Raw genomic sequence first — 16,237 nt, forward strand, 5'->3', positions numbered from 1 at the left:
TATCACTAGTTCCTTAGGTCTCGATCATTAGAGTTCGATTTAGGAAAATTTCGCAAATTACACATTGGTTAAGCGGAATCACTCGCCCTCCAATTGTATAACGCTAGCAATGAATTCCACAATCGCCCTTAGATCGGCCTTTATTGGTTCTAAATATTCCCTCAGCAATCCTTATGATCAAAATGCCAATTCTTATTCTAGTTTCCTAGGTCCACGTACATTGTCATGCGTTAGCCTTTCCCTTTTGGTCGGTGTACTCGGGATTGATCGGATCCAAGTGAAATAAAATTGAATTACATTGATAGATATTCTTCATTCAATAGTCTCAAAATGGTAGGAAATTCAGAATGTCATAGGATATTTTAGTAGTTTTGAAATATTCTCTTCAATTGATTGATAAAAATTGTGACCACTATGATTAGTCATCATTATTTCCAACGGTCAATTTTTTAACGGTATCATAACGGTCTTCTAACGGCCATATAACGGTTTTGTAACATTTGATTTTGTCTTCATAAAACCTCCAACGATCATTTTCTTTAATAGTTACCAATTGATTTATGACTATTTTGTAACAACTTCACACAACTCTCTCTCTTGTTTTGCCTATAAAATTGAACATCAAACTTCAATTCTTATGTCTTCGATTGAGATGGAGAATTTCATTTCCCCCACATATCTTTCATTCTATTGTAGGTTATACACATAACGTTATTCATGTTCCTTCTAATATTCAGTATGGAATGTAGAAGAAGGTCTATTATATCTTTGAAGGATAGCCGCTAAAAGCTTTATGCACCGAGTTTCATACTCTGAGGGGTAGAATTATTCTTAAGGACAGTGCTTGCACGCTTTAGTCAATTGTTCTTTCTTTTCTTGTCTTTTCCAATATATTTCCTACAATCGTTATTTTTATGTATATAATTTTTTCCAATAGTTATTCAACTTTGGCGGGGAATCACTCATTATCAACAAGATGCTGTCTTCTCGAAGCATGGCGATGTCTTTCTTGCAAGTAGAGCGACAGCTCGCTTCGAGATTAGGCTGAAACAACAGCCTAATGATTATTGAATCTTGAAAAGTAGACTGCGAGATGAACTAGAAATGACCCACTTGAGCCTAGATGTTATGTGTAGGAGATGGACTCAGTATCATCACCCCCGTTGTTCACACAAACGGTCGGTGGACTTCTAACCATGTGAAACCCATCGGACCATGCGATCTTGCCGAAGTTGTACCTCCCCTCAGATTTTTTCCGAGGGTTCAGTGTCACGTAATATGTGTTATCATCCCTATAGCGCGAGAAAACCAGCAATCGGAGCCAAATAGCTTTCTCCACTCCACTAGGACCGAGGACGCGGGGAGTATAGACTGCGTTCTTGTTTCAGCCCACGTTTCGCACAGTCCGCCCGATTGTCATTGTGTTCCGGAGATCCGAGACCATGATCGAGGGGTAGTTGAGGTTAGAGTTGCTGGTGGGAACACGTGGGCAGGTTTTGTCGGTCCCCAAAAGGACTATCTCTTCTTGGATATAACCGAGGTTGCAGTGGAAGATGACGTATTCGCCGGTTTTCAAGTCACAAACTAGCCCTAGATCGATGGCCTTCGTTTGGTTTATGTGGCCGGGGCCAATGTCAATTGGGTCGGAGGGTTTCGTGGATCCGCCGGACAGGAAATATTCAGAATTGGTATCCTTGGTATAAGTAGTAAGAGTTGGCAAAAAAACAACATATGAGTTGAGAAATTGTTGACACCTAAATTTTGATTTTTATTAAATCATTCATTTTTACATAAAATGAGAATTAGCTATAATTCTCACAAAAAATAATTTTTTCATGCATTGCATGTCTATTTTTTGTCAGTCATGCATTTGCATTCGAGCTGGAGGTGAGTCAATTAAGCTTAATTTGACGGGCGATTGAACTTGACTTAGTCTGAAAATTTCGACTAAGGCAAAGAGGGTGTGCCGAATTTACTAAGCTAATTGGACCTATTTTCAAGCTCATTTCAGTCCATTCAAGCTTAATTTTACAATTAAGGCTTTTAATAAAATATCTATTATTTAGAAAAAGCCTTAATTGAGCCCGAGAATGCAAGATGAACCCAGAATGTGATTGAAAAATTCGGCTATGGCAGGACATGGAGTGTGCTGAACATATGTGGTGATGTGGACCTAGTTTCGACTTCAAATTAGCCCATTCTGGTCATTTAATTGAGTAAAGCCCCTAGTTAATTACCTATTTAATTAACTAGAACCCAATTAGGCCAAGAATTGCATTCTAAACCCAACAAGAGAGGCCATTTTCAGCCACAATCATCTTCACTTTCCCTTTGGCCGAAAATTGATAGTCCTAGTAATGGTAGGACTCTTCAAATTAATAAAGAGTTTGATTAATTTGGGAGTCCTATCTAGCTAAAGTTTTGGTAGATGCGGGAACTCATAATCTAACGGCCATTATTAAATCCTACCTAGGCTAGAATTGCTTATTCTATGGTCCCAATTAATTCCTACACCAACTAGGATTAGTAAATCAAAGTTCTATATATACGCAACTAGCTCTAGAGCCAATTCATTCGGCGACTATAAAATTTTCATCATACATAGAACTCTCAGCACCCATTGTGAAAGAAAATTCAGAGTTGTTCGAGAAGATCAAAGGAGTTCGATTGTCTTCCCCGTGGTCGAGATAATCCTCCTTGATCTGACCGAGATCCTCCAATCGGGCGTCCACCACCGTGCACTACCTACGTCCACTGCCCAGACGTTGTTCCAGCAACTTGGTCGTGCTCCGGTGTCCCTGGTCAGCCGCCGTTTCTGCCGCCGCATCCCGTCCATGATCCAATCCGCTCGGTCGCCCAAACCCGCTCATTGTCCAGCAAGTTTTTGAACCACTGTTCAGCTCTGTTCGGGCCTGAGTTGGCTTCGTTTTTGCATGGAATTCAACGACTAACTTATCTAATGTTTGGTGCTAGAGTTCCTCGCTGTTTAGGCTTCAAATTTGGCTCAAAGGGGCTGTTTTGGGTGAAAAATCAGTTTATGCGGGTTCTGGAAATTTAGCTCGAAAAGATAATTTTTTCTCAACTTTTGATTGCTAATATATGCTTGTTTGATTGGTAACATGCATATATGTTAATATAAATTGATGAATGCATGCTGATTTGTGACTGAAGTTGGAAAATTGGACTTTTCTATCAATTTTTGATGAGAACCGAAAATTGTATGTTATTGGCATAAAATTCTGATTTTTTGGAACAAGACTAATTTGATCATGAGATTTGTTGAATTCCATGCGTAATACGAGAATTGATGGATTTGAATTAAAAGATATCTTTTCTCCATATCCGACACATTTTCAAGATCGAATTAGATTGATTGGAAGACTCGAGAATTTTTGTGGAAAAAGAAGTTAATTTTCGGCATTCATGCACACTTGGCCAAATTATGCATGTCATGGATGAACATTGCCTTCAATCTTATCATTGTTGGTTGGATTATCCTATCCTGTAGTTATTTGACATTATCTCATGTTGTGGATAAATTTTTGCTTTGTTGTGGATGAATTTTTGATTCCGATGATTATTTAATAACATTTGAGTTGGTTGGAAGGATTATTTGATATATATCTTATCTTATCTCTTGCAAATTTTCTGAATATATTCAAGTTGAGGATAAGGTCTGATTGGATTGGATGTTTATCTTATTTTTGAGAATTATCTGAAATTAAATTTTCAAGTCTTAAAGATAATTTTCTCAAATTAAAATTTGGATTTTGGATGGGGAAAGGTGGATCCCTAATTTCATATTTTCGGCCACCGCTTTATTATTTTCGAAATTCCAATTAATTGGTTCATTTTTATTTTATTTTGTCATGTTTGTTTGATTATTTGATTGTTATAAAGTTTGCACATTTATAAACAAACTTGCCCATAGTATATGCTCCCATGTGCCTTGTCCCGTCGAAAAATAAATTATATGCTTTGGCCATTATCTTATGGAATGAGATTATAATTTAGTATAGAATTTCCGTGTTATGTCCTTTGGGAAAATGGATGATGTTATTCTATATACTTATCCACATATTGACTCAAATCTTTGAGGATATAGTGGATAAAATTCTGCTCTAGCTCAAATCTTTAGGAATAAGTGAATTTATCGAAAAATTTGAAATTAAAAAGTATATTATGGGCAATTTTGTTTATTTTTGTTCAAGCTTTTGGTTATTTTATTTTGCCGAGAAAACACAAGAAATCAAATCATTTTTTCGTATATCATATGGTCTTTCATATCATATTTTTCCTAAGTTAATCACTCAATTCACATCAATTAATCGAAAGAAATTTTTTCATGAAATTAGTACCGAAAGGGCATTAATTTTCCAAATTAATGTAACCAAGTCCCTGGACTAATTTTCTCTGATTCGTAGAAATAAAATAGTCCTCCTGCTATTTTATATAGGTTTATAATCGACCTATCGTAAACGATTAGTGGCGGCTCCAATTAAATAATTTTTTATGAATTGAACCTAAGTTGCAATTCGGTATGACTTGGGAGAGGTTAGTTGATTTAATTAATATGATAATCCGTTAGCCTAATTTTAGATCACGACAGAAATACATGAAGTCTATTTTGGCATTATGAAGACCTAGGATAAGAAATATTGTATGAGGAAGACAATTTCACTATATCGTCATATATATTAATTCACACAACAAAATCCTAGGCTAATCCTGCACTTGAGCTGACGACATCTTTGTCGGGAGTCGGCTGTAACATCAGAACCACACAAATCAAATTAGATGAGGACTGCTTGCTGAAAAGCGCCTTGAGTTAATTACCAATTGTCATCAGCACCGATCTTATGGCCGCCGGAGACCAATCTGGGTGAGCTGATTTGACAAATGCAACTGTGCCTTACACGTGAGGGCACGACATGGACGTTCCCAACTGGAAATTCCAATTCACCTAGCGTGTGTCTGAAGAAAGGCGAGCCGGCGGTGTATTCGGAGGCCATGCCGCTAGAATGTTGACTCATGGAGTGCTTAAATCTAGTTGTTTGCCATATCTTACATAAGATAATTGGAACGATTCCTATGTATCTTTGTGCTGAATATATGAATCACAGACTCACTTGATCGATTTGACCCACGAATCAACATACCTTGAGAATATCGGGCGATAGAGCACTAGGTCCTCAGCATGAAAAGTATGCCACTACCGGGGCCGGCACCTTCCCGACTGCTGATCCGGTTAGCATTATTTGCACTATTGATCGCCTTAAATGTCTCACTATTCAACAAATTAACAAGAAGTCAAGCATTCATCAGAATTAGTCTTGACTTAAGCAATTGCGGACTCTAGGACAATCTCTTGGACCAACGATACCGCAATTCAAAATGAACGATCATCTTGGCTTTTCCTTTGGAAAATTTGGTACTTCGGAACAAAAATTACTACGCATATACTTAAGAATTTGAAGTGATCACTTGAGGGCTCGTCGGTTTAATCTCAATAGTGACTAATGGAATAGAAGAAGAGGTGTTATAAGTTTATAACAAGGTGCACGATCATACCATTCGGACGAACCGAGGTAGTGTAGGATCTTCGTGCCTTGGTAAATGTCGATGTAAACCATTGGGACCATGTCGATATAAGGGACTTGCCTAACTAGAGGTCGACGAAGATCAGCCCCGATCCATTGGCCTTCTTGACCCCATCCATCGCCTCGACACTTGTTATCAATCCCACCGTTGAAAAGCATAGGATGGCTCCGCGGGAAGCCGATATATTGTTCCATCTTCCTTGGGAATAAGAACTGAAATTCAAGAAGAGAAAGAGAGGAGAACAAAAGTAAAATCGCGTAATGAATTTGAGCTAGTTTGTTTGGAACGCTTTGTGAAACAAGAACATAATGCTTCACCCGCTGCAAAAATGCGAGCGGGCATCTACCAAGTTTGTATTTATTTGGGTGGTGATCAAGCTTTGTTCCCGTAATAAACAAGATTTCATGTACCTAATTCAACAAAAGGTGCTTGAAACAAAGATTGGTATATATCATCCTACCATGACAGTCAAGTTGGTAACCGTGTTGTCGAAGACCATCCGCCTCGGGAACGAACGGTCGATCGTCGAAGCCGTGACGGAGATCGACCATGGGGCCACGTTTTTAACCGTCGACGAGTTCAGCGAGTACTCATAGTTCACTACCGAGAACACCACCATCATACCCTTCTACATGGCATGGACGCTCCCGATGTCCGTGCTCGGGACGAAGAACTGGAGCAATTGCTCGATCGACGTGCCAAACGACATGGATATTATGTGGATGTCATCCCTTAGGGGGCCATTGAAGGCTGCCATAGTGTCGGTCTCACTACACTTACCAGTGCTATCATCCAACTTATTCCAACGGACCTTGTACATCGCGAGCCGGGCCATCGGGGCCCCCCCGAGTAGTGCCCGAGCCAAGCCCAAAGAAGTTGGCATTGTAGATGATGGAGCCGACGGCGGTGGAGGCTGTGTGAGTGCTGTGGCCAAACCAATCCCGAGGCGAGTGGTACTCGGTGTTGGTGGCGGTATCGAGCGAATTGAGCTGCTGCTCTAGATCGATTAAGTAGTACCGAGCTCCAATGAGCTTACGGTTGCATGCGATTAATGGGTTGAAGCTCTGGCTCGACATACATTCTCCCTTCCAAGTCTGCGGGATCGGGCCCATTATGTGCTCTTCCCGAAAACTTACGGATTCAGACCATATCTCCTCATGTGAATCACATCATCCATGAGTTATTGGCTAATGTCGGCCCAAAACAAATCATAGCTCTCGCAATCTCATGCTAGAGATGGTATGTAAAATCTAGAGATAGAGAGGGGGAGACATGAGTCAAAGATCCCCACAATGACATCATGGCCGAAGGTGGATGAGAATGGACCATGAGGTGCTTCGTCATCATCGGGGGTCTCTTGTAATGGAAGGCCCATGAAGTCCTAGCTCATCGTCGTGTGCAACTCCGGAATCTTGCTCCAAAACACCGACACTACTCCTTCCTTTCCCGCATTACATTCTCATTTCATTTCTCTCGATTATGCTGTCTCTTGAAGAGAACTTGGTTCATCCATATGCTTACTAGCTATGGCGGTAGCTTGGTCCGACGTGAGTTTCATCGCAAAATCGGAGAACCCGTGCATGTGGGAATATATCATGGACTGTGTGGCGTCTTCTTTGCCAGAATAACTAAACCCGGGACCAAAAAAATATGATAAATAAAGGTTAAAGATTAGTAGGGCTTTTGATAATTAGCCTTGTTTCCTAACAGCACACTACCGCAAGAAGATGACTACCGACTAGGGTTAGCTCTATTTGAGTGGGGCAAGGGAAAAAGGAAAGAAAGAAGAAAGGTCATGCACCTTTCGAAAAAGTTAAGAAGGGGTTGCTGATGCAAGTCTAAGGTGAGTTGATGATCTTGTTGTGGGTTGTGCACTAAGTAGACTATATGAACCTGTCATTCGAACGGAAAAGAGTGGGATCCATTACTAATGGGAAAACATAGCTAGCTCGACGAATGAAGCTAAAATTATGTCTAAGGAGATGTCTTTTCTTGGCAATGGTGTTTACATCTGGTTCGGACAACCATGCTGAGTAAATGAAAAGGAAGGAAAGCAAGAGCAATAGGCTCTAGAAAGAACGGAGATGATCATGGGCATGATCATGTTCTTCCATGTTTTATGTTAACCATGGAAAAGAAGGTGGAGTTCTAGGGTTTAAATAGCGATAGGATGGAGAGATTGTTGTGGGAAAGTGCATGCGGTCTAAGGTTTGAAAAGGCTGCTAGAGAGATATAAAGCCTTGACAATGTCGCGCTTTTGCTGTAGGTTCATAATGTTATTTTCCCTTCAAAGATATATGGATGGAAGCTAATGAAGCAAACTATCTCCTCTCTCTCTCTCTCTCTCTCTCTCTCTCTCGCTCTACACATAGTGTCTGATCTTATGAAGTCTATACTCTCTCTCTCTCTCTCTCTCTCTCTTCTCTATCTACATGTATGTACGTACGTATGTATGTATGTATGTATGTATGTATGTATGTATGTATGTATGTGTGTGTCTCACGGGTGCAATTGTAGCAGAAGACTAAGTTTATGTGTAAAAAATCTAGCACAACTGGATGAACATGATCATGTGAAGGAAAATGAGTATGTTCTAATAAGTAATTTGACATTTGCTTCAATATGCACTGTCCAACAGAAAATATTCTTGCTACAATTCTTCTTCTTATTGTCTCGGAATACTCTCTCTAGGTTTGCCTAGTGTTTACTTGTCAAAAGTTTTACTTTAGAAAAACTGAGCTATGTATGACTTCTTAGAGCTCTCCCAAAAGCGATAACGGCTTCTATAGTCTGATTTAGGGGTTAATTCTCAAGAGGATCACTTTGTATCATTAGCTAATTCACTGAGTTATTGTTTGATGTCATAATGTCCTTAAAGACCTAACTCCTCTCGGGAAGAACACGATGTCGATATGGAAGAAAACACTTAACTATTGTGTCCTAACTGTGGTTAGTTGGATTGATCACTTCAAATTTGAGCTGCTAGGTTTACACATAACAACACATACAGACATATAAGCACTAACAAGACTTGACAGACAGCCAACTTATTAGAGCACATTGTATGAAATCATTACTCAAACATGCTAGATTCTTACTATCGAACCGTGTCTATGCAATCAAATGTTGCATGATCGCAAGTTTGCAATCAAGGCCTAAAAATTATCAAACACTCTTCACCGGACAACGTGGAGGATCCCATGAATTGCGATTGTTGAGTGGGTGAAAAAAGATGTGCATCTCTTACGGAACCGATAATCATGATTTTGGGTCCAACATTGATTTTCCATATGCAACCAGAGACGGAAAAAGTTCCCATTACCAAACGTTGTTACAATTCTCAACATTAGATGTCATGTATGGAGGCTCCACAAAGGCCTAAGGTTACAGACATCCGGTTCATTGACTAAGATTACATTGTAACCCTCTAGTCCTTGTCCCATTTGATGCCAGGGCAACCGTTAACCCCGTACCTCACGATCAATAGTGAGTCCTTGGAGGCAATGCTAGCCCAAATCGGTCCTAAAGACGAAAGAGAGCAGGCCATCTATTACCTTAGCAAAAATTCAATCGCCTCGGAGATGAACTATTTTGAAACCGAGAAGACGTGAGCCACATTGATATGGGTATTGCGCTAAAAGGACCATATATAACAGCGTGTATAATTTCAAGAAGCTCTGTACTTCTTGTGGCATTTTTCTTAGCTTGTTTTGTTTGTTTACCTTTAATACAATCAATACATACTTCAAGGTCGGTAAAATCCAAATTCGGAAGAATTTCATTCTTCACTAATCTAGTATGGACTCCAAACAAGACCATCCAAGGTGTCACCCAAAAAGAATTCCCTTTGAGAGTCGTTTGTTTATTAACACTTAACATCATACGTATCCGTATCTTTCAGCACAACTAGTCCCGGTTAATACATGTAACTGATCCAGTCCACATGTACCGGGTAAGACTCCATCGATGTGATAATGAGCATGACTCCCATGCTTTGTTTACCCTACTTCGCTTGCACATTCCACTGCAAATCACAGCTTGAGCAGAAGCACGTTTGGGAGTAACGCTTGTGTAAGGCTGTAATTTGCAGCTTGACCATGTGAATCGGGCAATGTCATTACAAATGGTGTCAAAGCATGATCATTTCCAATGAATGGGCGATTCGAGGACAGATTAGGGTCCAAGCCAGCTGATGAAGGCATGGAGTGATCATTGGGGAAAAGACTTGAACTAGGTTGCGGCTCAAACTTCAAGGATATAAAGAGGGGCATCAATGGATGAATTGTCCAAGTGAATAGAGGCCAATAGCATTGTGTGGTAGGATCCACGTCGATAAGAACGTTGGTTTGAGCAAGGGAGTTTGTGACACTCCGAGCGCCACACCCAATAAGGGAGAGTTGGTCGTGCCATTCATAATTAACGATTCACCTTTGAAATGGTCATCGCTTTGAGTGGTCGCACATGGACAATCACGTTGAGATTTCGAGGTGTGTCACAATAATAACACATGAAGATTTATTGGTGATCTTACTTAACCTTCTTTTTGGCAATTTTTCATATGCTATTGATTTATTAAATTGCTTGTCACTGGTTATTCCTTAAAAGTTCTACGTACTCAAATGAGTTGTTAGTAAAATCGGTTGACAAATTAGTTTGCATTCGATCAGATTATTTTTGCCACTTTCGTGATACGGTGATTCACTTCGACAATTAACCAATGAATGATTGCATTTCGTGGGATGAGTCACTCGCAACTCAGGATGATAGAATCATCTACGACATAAAAAACAAACCTTATTTCCGACATAAGAAGGTAATCATTTCCCCGTCTCCTTCGAACAAATCATAATTGTGGTAACACAAACATAAGACTTCCTGCTAAACAGTTCGCAGTAGATTGCCGACAGATGCCAAAATCTCACCTAAAAACCCATCCCAAAATGGGGGAAGGGGGTAGCTCAAGTGAGGTTGTACCAAACCAAAGCCGCCAAGGTGGTGGGGTTGACCGGCTGTGCTTGCCACTGCCTCGTGTGGCGGCGCCACCAAATTGTTCTGAGGCTCCCTCGTGAGCTAGCCATCACATGTTTCGCGCCCTTTTCGAATTTGCAAAAAACCCTAATGAGCTCACCTGTAGATGAACCAAAAAGAGACCCCACTCCTCCTCCCCAATCATGCACCGACAAGCTCCATCGTGCTACACTTCCTTTGTTTAATAAAAAACCAGAAGTCCAATGAGAAAGGACCTGATTATATTTAGTGGATACTGGCTTATCTTTGTATCTTTTTACCGTCATTATAAGAGAGAGAAAGTGAGTGTGGATTGGACAGAAAGGTACAGAGTTCGAAGTGGTACTCGCAATGCGACAAAACTCGTTGTGTTGGTGAGCTGACACGTTGCGGGACGCTTGTGGATAGCTGAGAATCTGAGGGATTGCGTTGCTGGTGAAGATGACGATGAAGACAGGCTTAGGTTCAGTGCCAGCGTGTCAACTTTCATGGCTTTCTCTCTCTCTCTCCACGGTATTGGAAGAGGAAGCTTCCTCGGCAGACAAGACTCCATTGGACAATCTTAGTTTAATGGCCAGAGCTATAGAGCTCCTTTTTCCTTCGCTCTTCTCAATTAAAGTTTGCTCGTGTGGGGAAAGTTTTTTAGGTGAGAGAATGGGGCATGCATGCTGAACGATTTTTTTTTTAAAGTAAGCCCTCTCAATTTGGTTGACAACTCTGAGCTAGTTTCACGCACGCGCACGATCGACATCCTGAGGATAAAAATGAGAATCGGTGCGGATACTATACAGGTTGAAAATGAAAAACACTTGTGACAACAACCAGGGCATCCGTGGTAGTTTGCACTGTCAAGTGTTGGGAAAATATTGGCGTAGTGGAAAATTGGGACGAAAAGATGGTTATGCCGAGAAAAAAAAAATGTAGTTGCCGTGGGATAACTTTGAAAAGAAAAATGTAATTCATAATTTAAATATGCATATACGTCATCGCTTTGCTTCATTTGGGAGAAGAGAGAGTCCACCTAAGGGAAGAAAAATCTATGAAATTTCTCCATGTTTATTTGGGTTCTGCTCAAAATTGGAGTGTAAAATTCAAGTGGGAATTTCAAATAAAGGATCTGAAATAGAATTGCAGCATAAAAAGCCACGCCTCCTACTTTATGCTCTGAGCCAACTTTACTTTTTGTGAGCTCTTACGACGAACATAATCGATCACAAGAAGGCCAACAAATACATAGAACACAATTTTGCAGAGCAAACTATATTGCTCGCTTGATAAGAATGCATCAATTTCTTGATGCGTGAGTGGCTTGGCTTATATTAGCAAGTCACATCACTCTCAAACCGGGATTAAGGAAAGAAGAAAAAGGATTAAGAGAAGAGTTGCAATTACGGTAGTGCTCATGAAACCCACTGGTTGTCTGGAAAAATTACCAAAAAAGTCCTAAATTTATTGTAATTGTGTCATTCATTTGGCCGATCAGCGTTTATGTGGTAAATTTTTGATAATATTCTTAATTTTTTTAATTTTCAGTAGTTTTTTCAATCTTTTTTTCTTTTCTTTATTTTTTTCGGCGGGAGGCCACCGGCCCTTAGGCGGGCTCACAACCCTTGCCCAGCGGCGACAAGGGTCGCTAGTTGCTTCCTGCCGACCCTAACAAAAAAAGACAAATAAAAATTATTAAAAAAGTAATTCAAAAAATTCAAAAAAATATTAAGATACTATTAAAAATTCACCATGTCAGCATCTATCGGTCAAATGGACCGTTTGACAAAATTACAAAAGATCTATGACTTAATCCGTAATTATAACACAATTGATATTATTGTGATACAATTAAGATTTTTTTGGTAATTTTGTCCTGGCTGTCCAATAGAAGACTTTAGGTTTGATTTCACTTTTGCCGAGAAAGAGACAACCTTTCCATTCGTCTTGTAGCGGATAAAGCACTCAACGCGTCGGGTCGAGAAGTCATCCTCTTTTGAATGATGATCATACTTTAAACAATGCTTAGCCCGTCCACTTTTTGAATTTCGTGGTTCGTAGTTGTTGTGAGCCATCAATTTTCACACTCTATATATAGTTTTGTTAGAATTTCCATCCAAATGAATGTGCATATCCGGTGCCTAAAGTGGCGAAAGGACGCCGACATGATCAATGCAAATGCCATGTCGATTACATGTGACTTTCATAAGCAATCAAAGACGTTATTCCCCGCCACACGTAACAATGAAGAGGAGTAATCACACGGATGATTTCTGAACTTTGATCTGATTTGCGATACCCGTCCTTGAACTTTTAACTTATTCAACGTGGCCACCTAAACTTTAACCAATTGTGCAATGTCTTCTATGGATTTTTAATTTGTTTCACGTGATCCCCGAAATTTTCGTATATGTTGAATCTAGTCATTGGGTTATATGAAAATATTCACTATTATCCATAAACTTGTATTCATAGAATTCACCGACTAAAATTGAACATATATCAAAATGTCGGGGACAATATCGAACAAATTAAAATTTCAGGGATGATACCGTACATTGGACTAAAATTAAGGGATCATCTTAAACAAGTTAAAAGTTGAACGATGGCATTACATATCGGGTCAAAGTTCATGGATTGTTTGTGCTATATTTCCTAAAAATATCAGCGTGGTTTCCAAGTATAATTTGAAGTTCCGTCGGACAACATCATTTCCACTGAATAAGCATACGATCTCGCTTTTGAGCCAATTAATGGAGTTTCAATGTGGGTGGAGAAGAGTAGCCCTTGGGGGAGATTTGGTGAATGTGCCGTGATTTTGTGAAGAATCCCAAGCTCCGATTTGTGTGGCCTTCATTCTTAATCTGATTTAGCACTTAATATTTGGCTCAAATGTGACATTGTTTTAATTGTTTATGAATGTCGCATCGGTTGACATGACACTAATCATTTTCTATGTCATTGCCTTTTTGTCATTTCGTGCGTTTTGACGGAGGTACCAATGACGGGCAAAGTTGTCTCGCATGTTAAAATTGATACTCTTTAATGGGTTTAATATTTTAAGAAATCTCCAACTTTAATTCTTGTCCTAATTCTGTCTTTTATCTTATTAAAAACATTCAACTTTAGGTGCAATCCCAATTCAATCCTAAATTTTTTTTGCCCCGTATAAAAAAAAAAACCTCATCATTTAGGTTAGGTCCTTATTCTATCCTAATTTTTTTTTTATGTCTCATGAAAAATATTCAACTTTAGATTCAGTACCAATTTCACCCTAAACTGTTTTTTGTCTCATAAAAAAATCTTGGATTTTAGGTCAAGTTTCAATTTTACTCTATTTATTTATCTTATAATATATCACAAACTTTTACTTGAGTCCTGAATCTTTATCCATTAACCCTCCTCCAAAATCTTCATTAGTGATTTACACTCGGTATTCAATCTCTTTTGCTTGAGAATGTTCCATCTATCGCAATCGGGATGCTCGAATAGCTTGTGTTTGGAAGTTTCCCATTTCTCGATTGTCAACAAGAAATTTTGGGCGGAGAAGGGTTAATTAGGGAATATTTGTGACTCAAATATAATTATGTGATTTTATATGATAATATAAAACTTAGCGTAAACCGGGGACAAAAAAGTTTGGAGTTTTTCACATGACCAAAAAAATTATGGTAGAATTAAGACATGACTTAAAGTTGATGGATTTTTATGGGATAAAAAATGTTTAAGATAGAATTGAGACTAGATCTTGTTGAGAAAAAATCCCTAGACGGTTTTGAAGTTGACAAAACAATCCTAGTACTCTTGTATTTTGAGATAATGCTGTGATTTACTTGTTTTGTAGATTATCCTTTGGTGCGGGGATGCACATGATTGAATCTACCAAAAGGATTTGACTCGGATGCTATTTCTGAGAGTCTTAAATGCTGGTTCGAGCTCATACGTTGAGTGGGATAGCTCGGATGTTGGAATGACCCTCAAGCTCCGAGAGAAGTACTTCACTGGCAGTAATCAGAATTTCAAGAGAAATACAAATTGAGCTTAATTGATGTATATCAACGGACGCCATCGAGCTGGATCATTCTTGTAGATTTTCAGTGACTAAGATCAATCAAGGATGCGGAATCAAGGAGACAAACCAAGACTTTCTAAATGGAAGAAACCATCTATGGAAACTCGGGATCATAATTGTATGGGCGATTTGATCCAAACGGGGAAGACTTTCCTTTGGCGATCTCCAACGGTTAAGAGATCTTCTTTTTGCAAACATCTCGTCCAAAAGGGTAGATTTGGAGAGATCTCTTCTGGATGCCTTGCAACGGCTAGTTTGGAGGCGGAAGAGTATAAAAGACATCTCGAAGATGAAGGGATTAGAGATCGGCGTAAAGAGGGAAAAATGTTCATAATTCCTAGATAGAGTGTACTCCATTTTAAACACACTTCTTGATCCATCCATTGTAATTGTGAGGAGGTGTACACAAGAGTGTTGAACGCTAGGTGTGAAGGCCTGCGTGTCAATGAAATCACCGATCCGTAACCTCCGAGCAGATTAATAGTGGAATCCGGCCGATTGGTCGTCAGCCGAAAAAGTGGACGTAAGCTTAACCAAAGCCGAACTACTATAATCTCTCTGTGCGGTTTTCCTTATCTCTTGCTCTGATCATTCTAAATACTTTGTGATAGCTAAACCGCACACGGACAATACACATTGATCCTATTACATTTCTAGCATCAATTGAATTACTTGAGCATATGAGATTTCTGTTTTACACCGTGTGACTTGAATTCCGCAATAAAATCTTAAAATCGCACGTTATCACTTATTCACCCCCCTCTAGGTGAATTCACTAGTCTACAACAGATCTAAAGTTGAAGGTTTCTCATGAGATAAAAAATAAAATTAGAAAAAGAGTTAAAATTAAAGATTTTTAGGATATTAGACCTTTTTTAATGCAAGTCTTGAAACTTGGGGCAAAAGTTGCCCATGGTGTGAAGGTGGTGCCGCTTAATAACGGAGTTCAAAGCCAGAGGCGAAAGGAATCGGCTAGTCGCTGATGCATTGAAATTAGCGTTTGCTATTTAACCTTTTTGGGCATATCTTGATGAGGGCCATTGATGGAAGCTTCTTTACTGTTACCGTGACCTGGAGTGAATCTATTGTTGGTGTTGCTCCATACTTTAGTGTTTTTTCCCCTGTGCCAGATATTTTTATTTTTTCTCCTGGGCTCACATTAACCCACATGACGGGGAGTTTAGACTCAAATTACTCTGCACGAAAGACATAGAGATTCGAACCGAACAATTAGAGTAGGAATCATAAAATCCATACTGGAATTCTAAAACTCAACTTGTGATAGCTGCCTACTTTAGTCCTTTCGTTAACTCCGTCAGGTTTTAGGGGCGGAAGTAAACTCGGCGTCCTTTTAGTAATGGTCTCCTATGATTGAAAACTCGATTTACAGTAATTACACTAAGCAGTTAACTCGTTGGCCAAAAAGGTTATCCTTCGTACTTTTGAATTAACTAATAATTGGAGTTCTTTTGAATAAAATCAGTTTGCCTTCAAGTTCAAGGGGAAGCAAGTCTCCAAGTACTATTAAAGAGAGAGAGAGAGAGAGAGAGAGAGAGAGAGAGAGAGAGAGCC

General features: G+C 39.4%; 1 pseudogene; it reads right to left on the reverse strand.

Annotated features, from left to right (window-relative positions):
• Window positions 1-1,022: 1,022 nt before the first annotated feature.
• On the reverse strand, window positions 1,023-7,715 carry LOC125315606 (annotated as a pseudogene).
• Between the last annotated feature and the right edge of the window lie 8,522 nt (window positions 7,716-16,237).

Source organism: Rhodamnia argentea, chromosome 6, assembly GCF_020921035.1.
Source record: "Rhodamnia argentea isolate NSW1041297 chromosome 6, ASM2092103v1, whole genome shotgun sequence".
In the NCBI taxonomy this organism is placed as follows: domain Eukaryota; kingdom Viridiplantae; phylum Streptophyta; class Magnoliopsida; order Myrtales; family Myrtaceae; genus Rhodamnia; species Rhodamnia argentea.